General features: G+C 38.9%; 1 long non-coding RNA gene across 2 annotated transcripts; it reads right to left on the bottom strand.

Annotated features, from left to right (window-relative positions):
- Positions 1 to 993: 993 nt before the first annotated feature.
- LOC120734999 lies at positions 994 to 4358 on the bottom strand. 2 transcript variants are annotated; one of them, XR_005696152.1, is made up of 5 exons: positions 4201 to 4358; positions 3833 to 3911; positions 2668 to 2759; positions 1811 to 1968; positions 1377 to 1391 (listed from the first exon to the last, which is right to left on the bottom strand). It is a non-coding gene; the product is annotated as an uncharacterized LOC120734999 (long non-coding RNA). The 2 variants fall into 2 exon arrangements; XR_005696151.1 differs by having other exon boundaries at positions 994 to 1968.
- Between the last annotated feature and the right edge of the window lie 1662 nt (positions 4359 to 6020).

Genomic DNA, 6020 nt, shown 5'->3' with positions numbered 1-6020 from the left:
GGCTAGAAACTCAAAACAGCCCCATAGCATGATGTTTCCACCCCCATGCTTCACAGTAGGTATGGTGTTCTTGGGATGCAACTCAGTATTCTTCTTCCTCCAAACACGACGAGTTGAGTCTATACCAAAAGTTCTACTTTGGTTTCATCTGACCACATGACATTCTCCCAATCCTCTGCTGTATCATCCATGTGCTCTCTGGCAAACTTCAGACGGGCCTGGACATGCACTGGCTTCAGCAGCGGAACACGTCTGGGACTGCGGGATTTGATTCCCTGCCGTTGTAGTGTGTTACTGATGGTGACCTTTGTTACTTTGGTCCCAGCTCTCTGCAGGTCATTCACCAGGTCCCCCCGTGTGGTTCTGGGATCTTTGCTCACCGTTCTCATGATCATTTTGACCCCACGGGATGAGATCTTGCGTGGAGCCCCAGATCGAGGGAGATTATCAGTGGTCTTGTATGTCTTCCATTTTCTGATGATTGCTCCCACAGTTGATTTTTTCACACCAAGCTGCTTGTCTATTGTAGATTCACTCTTCCCAGTCTGGTGCAGGTCTACAATACTTTTCCTGGTGTCCTTCGAAAGCTCTTTGGTCTTGGCCATGGCGGAGTTTGGAGTCTGACTGTTTGAGGCTGTGGACAGGTGTCTTTTATACAGATGATGAGTTCAAACAGGTGCCATTCATACAGGTAACGAGTGGGGGACAGAAAAGCTTCTTACAGAAGACGTTACAGGTCTGTGAGAGCCAGAGATTTTCCTTGTTTGAGGTGACCAAATACTTATTTTCCACCCTAATTTACGAATAAATTCTTTACAAATCCTACCATGTGAATTCATGGATTTTTTTTTTCCACATTCTGTCTCTCACAGTTGAAGTGTACCTCTGGTGCAAATTACTGACCTCTGTCATCATTTTAGGTGGGGGAACTTGCACAATCGGTGGCTGACTAAATACTTTTTTGCCCCACTGTATCTCTATAAACCTGCCTGAGGGCTGCCGTTTTTACATTCAGTTATTTCTCTGTTGAATCTAAATAATGAATGTGTTACAGTTAAACTGACACTGGTCAGTGTAAATGGCTCATTGGGACACAGAAACCTTTAAATTAAACCCGATCACCTGATATCGAGTGTCAAACAATATCAAAGCTGTAAAAGATGTTTACAGTCAGAATTTATAAAACTATGATTGTAAATAAATTCAAACAAGTGAGCTTTTCTCTTTGTGCTGAATATCAACACTGTGATTTCTTAGACTGTAAGCTTTACTTTAGCACAACCAGTTGTAGAAGCCGTCACTCCAAATGTCTTTGATAACAAGAAAAAAATACCTTTTCAGTCCACGGCCTGAAGTTCTTCTCCGACATCTTCTGCCATCGGCTTTGTCTGCTGGTTTGAAGACAATAAACCACAAAAAAGATGATTTAGTCACTTTGTCTGCGTCATGCAGCTCGAATGTGTCGTGTAACGATGTTGAATAGCCGTCGTTATCCCTCTGCTGTGTCAGTAGGATTGTACTGTACAGCATCTCATTGATATGTGAGGAATGCTAATGTAAACAGACTTACATCATTAAAACATAAAGGGCAGGAGATATTTAGATATTTTTATATTTATATTACATTTTATAGCTGACCGATATTACTAAATAGATAGAATTTACTAAATAGCTGGATGAACATGAAAAATATGTCTATAATAACAAATGACCATGAGAGCCAGTAGAATTAATTCAACTGGACACTCAAACGACGTCCTTAAATGCTCTTTAAGTGGCAGAACAAACGAACAAACAGTTAATTTCTTACTTGAGATGAAATCTGCTCAGCTACGTTGAAAACAGCTTCTAACTGGTTCCTCCTTTAACAGGATGACTGCTCAGGGGTAAGGCCATCATGCAGTCCAGCAACCTTTATGGTTCTGCTTTGATTCACCAGGAACTATTAGGGAAACCTTCCAGCGCCTCCTGTGAAAGACACAGGCATAAACACATACATTTATTAACATGTTCCACAGTCTTCCAGTTTGATTTTCTCATCCTGTGGACAACAACGTACATGGATGCAGGTTTATTGTTAACTTTTGGAAGGTTTATTTAGTGAACATATCCAGCTGCAGCTCCACTGTGATCCTGAACTGGATAAGCACTTAAGAAAATGTGTCAATAAATGGACAAACATCAACTTACTATATTTATCCAAACAGACGGGACCAATAATGCTTCACTGAGTCAGACTTTAATGTCTCTTCTATGTAAGAATGTCTTGTGCTGATAAACCTGCAAACTTGACAACAAAGGTTTTTCAGACTACATGTAGCTGTCCTCTATGTCAGCTCACACATTTACATTTATGTCACACTTATTTCTGCTTTCCCATTTTATAATTATTACTTACATTTTGATTAGATACCTTGAGTTTGTAAATGATCAGATTACATAATTGGAATACAATGTATCCAATTCAGGGTTGCGGGAGGATGAAGCCTATCCCAGCTGATACAGGACAAAGACAGGCTGCCAGTTTATCGCAGGGCTAACACTTAAATGTTTGATATTTCTTATAATAATCATAATTATGACTATTATTTAAAGGTTTCTTTATAAATACATTTTGATTTTTTTACAACCTCTAAAATATAAACCTGAGCTGTTTCAGATTCTGACCTCTGACCTCACTGCAGCTCCCTCTTGGAAGTACGTCTGCTTCTTGTCTACCCCCAGTGTTGACCGCCTGCCCTTGATATCACGTACTGTACCTGAGGAACAAAAAAGGACAAACACTTGCCTTCATTTAAAAGTACATTCATACAGAGGTAATCTATGGAAACACACTAGTTCACCCTTTGGGAGAAATCAGTTCCTGTGAAACATTTCTGTATATGAACATCATGTGGAGAATGAATCAAATGAGTTCTTCCGGTGACTCAGCAGTCCCACACTGACAAATGAAATCTAGTTAAACTATTAATCATATTTGCTCTTCTGAAATCTGTGTTAAACAACAACAAACATAAATTAGTAACAAAAATACAGCTGAGTAGAGGCTTTACAAACCACCAGAAGCCATAATGCTAAATTTTAATCTTCAAATGTTTCTGAGCCGTCTTCAACCTGCTTTTAACACATTAAAGTCCCACAGTCAATGCAGCCTGACTCAATCCTAAATGTTCAGCACACAGAGACACAGAGGTGCCGTTTAAAGTTTAGTGATAACCTGAGTCACTGATCATTTACAGTATTACAGAGTCTGGCAGTCTTTGCATGATGTCCACGTCACTGTAAGTTTCTAGCTGACTCTCAGGTGTGACAGGTGTGTCAGCAGGAAAGAGTAATAATAACCTGCATCCTGAGGTTTTTCATGCAGGATTAAAGGAGCCAGGCTTTGTTCACACAGCTAGGATTGTATTTTACACTGACCCTGGGTCAGTATAAGTATCATACAGTTTAAACGAAGCACTGAAACTTGCACATATTTATTACAGATGCACTGAAGCTAATCGAGATATTTGCTGTCAATCTGTGGCTGCGATTAAACACTTTACTGAAAACTTTATTAACTAGTAACTTCATCAGTCATGACAGAAGCTAATATTTCTGTGCTAACATCGTTTAACCAGTAACAGCTTTACTCCAATATAAGCTAACGTTTACACCGTAACTTTAAGCTAGCACCATAAAGACGGTAAAACACGTAATAATATCTACAAATGCATCTTAAAGCTGTTATATTAGCACTCGGTGTATTACTAACATAACCACATTAACATTACTGACACTCGTTGACTTTTAATAGTCATTCTATAACTGCTGTCCGTTTAAATGGTCTTACCTGTACACACTGCATATCCACCGGATTCCAGCCAGAGTGGATTCTGGAGTCTTCCACGCTCCTGTTAGTGATCCTCCATCTGGATGGATGAGAACAACCTTCTGAACAATCTAGCAGGAGATGGTCCATATCTATGGGACTGATTTGTGCTAATAACGCCCATTGTATGGACTGATAACAGCCGAAGCGGGTGAATAAACCCAGTAGCTAGCTGTGCCATTACCCAGCATACATCACTCCCTCCGTAAATGCAATAAACGATACAAAAGCATCGTTCTACCTGTTTTTCAGGTAGTTGTTTACATTATATAATTTATTGTGTTCTGTATACGTCACTACAATGTGATTTGGAAAATGTCTAAATATACCGACAACAGGCACTTCCGCAGCAATCTCTTCAATCGGAGGACCCTTCACGTCAATTCCCGACGCGAGGGGGGTACCCTGCGCGTCCATAAGTGCAGCAGAGGGAGCCTGACCATGCGTCACACGTTTGACGAGTTGGGAGTGAGAACGTGTTGCATGAGCATAGCAGTGAAAATGTATACTATGTCTTCTAATGACACTGCTTAAGAGAAGCAAGTATAATGTAAACAGAATTGGTCCTAGCACTGAACCCTGTGGAACACCATAGTGTGTGAAGAGGACTCTCCATTTACATGCACAAATTGGAGTCTATTAGATAGATATGATACAAACCCCTGCAGCGCAGTACCTGTAATACCTGCAGCGTGCTCTAATCTCGCTAATAGTATCGAGCTAATATTATGGTGAAGAGTATCGAATGCTGCACTTATATAATATGAATGTGTTATACATTTTGAAAATAAACATAAAATATGCAAACCATTAGAGTTTGTGTTTGCAACCATAATAGCCAGAAACCATTTGTGTTCATGCAGCAACTATGTGGACACTGTAGTTCTGCAGGATATTGTGTGGAAAGTTAAGATCTGTTTGTTAAGAAACATCATAGACTGTATATACAGGACACACATGGTGCTTTCACTCAGGAATGCAAATTGCAACCTCAGAGTCTTTGAAGATTTGCTTGCCATTTTTTTTTTTTTTTTTACAGCCATAAGCGGCCATATTTGGAGCTGGGAACATCCTGCACTCATAAATTTACTGATACAACATGAAGACAGCAATATCTGCGGATTAGTGCTGAAATTAGAATTTCATTCTCAGAATCTGAAGCACACACTTTTATGCCTCACAGCGGGCCATATTATTTGTCAGTAAATCCATTAAAAATGCTGAAAGACGCACAAATATTGTCCGGCTCAGTACTGCCAATTAGCAGAGAAGTGGCCCATAACAGAAAGTGGTTGCTACAGATGTCTACGTCAACAAATGTGCTAAAGCCACACTTAAAAGTTTAAGTCTTGAAAAAAAATCAATGAGGTGAGTTATAAAAGAAATCCAAGAAAGGAGTTGGATATAGAATGGTGGCAGTAAATATTTTGGGTTTTGTGTGAATTTGGGTATTTTAACATGGGCAATTTATTTATTTTTGGTGCCAGCCTTAAATAGACATTTAAGAAACTAGAGTCATATGTCATGTACTTCCAGAAATGAAAGTCAACGTTTGTTCATTATCTCAAGTAACACATCACCATTTGTTGAGCTTCTGTAATAAAATTTAAATCAGCACACAGGCTGAAAGAACAGAGTCATCTGAGCACCAAGGATGCCTCTGTTGTGTTGTTACTATGCAGGAAAATCTAAATGTATTAAGACTCAAGTAAAGTACTTTAATAGTATTAATAATAATATTAATAATATAACAAATAAAGACCAATTAAATAAAAAACATAGCCACACCACAGCTAGAAGTGAAAGTAGATGCTGTAAGCTGTTGCTTATAACAAACTTGTAGCGTCACAACGGTGCAGGATGCAGTCACAAAACGGCACAGGTGTGTAGTTGGGAAACTGCTGAAATCAAACTAAAATCCAAGTTAAGTTATGAATACAGGTTCCTCTTTACAGATAACTCATTGTTGCATGATCCCATCACAAGAGTTTCTTGCAAGAGATGTGAAGCAATAAATGACCATTATGAACATCATCAGTATATTTTATTTCAAAGGAATTGTTAAATAATGTTAGATGAGTAATTAATAAATCACAAGTCACTGTGAGAGTAAAAGTGTTGGTTCTGTGTTTTTGAAGCATTTAAAAAT

The sequence above is a fragment of the Simochromis diagramma genome, unplaced genomic scaffold (genome assembly GCF_900408965.1).
Source record: "Simochromis diagramma unplaced genomic scaffold, fSimDia1.1 OVJJ01000176.1, whole genome shotgun sequence".
NCBI lineage: Eukaryota > Metazoa > Chordata > Actinopteri > Cichliformes > Cichlidae > Simochromis > Simochromis diagramma.
This window is presented reverse-complemented; position numbering and strand designations above follow the sequence as displayed.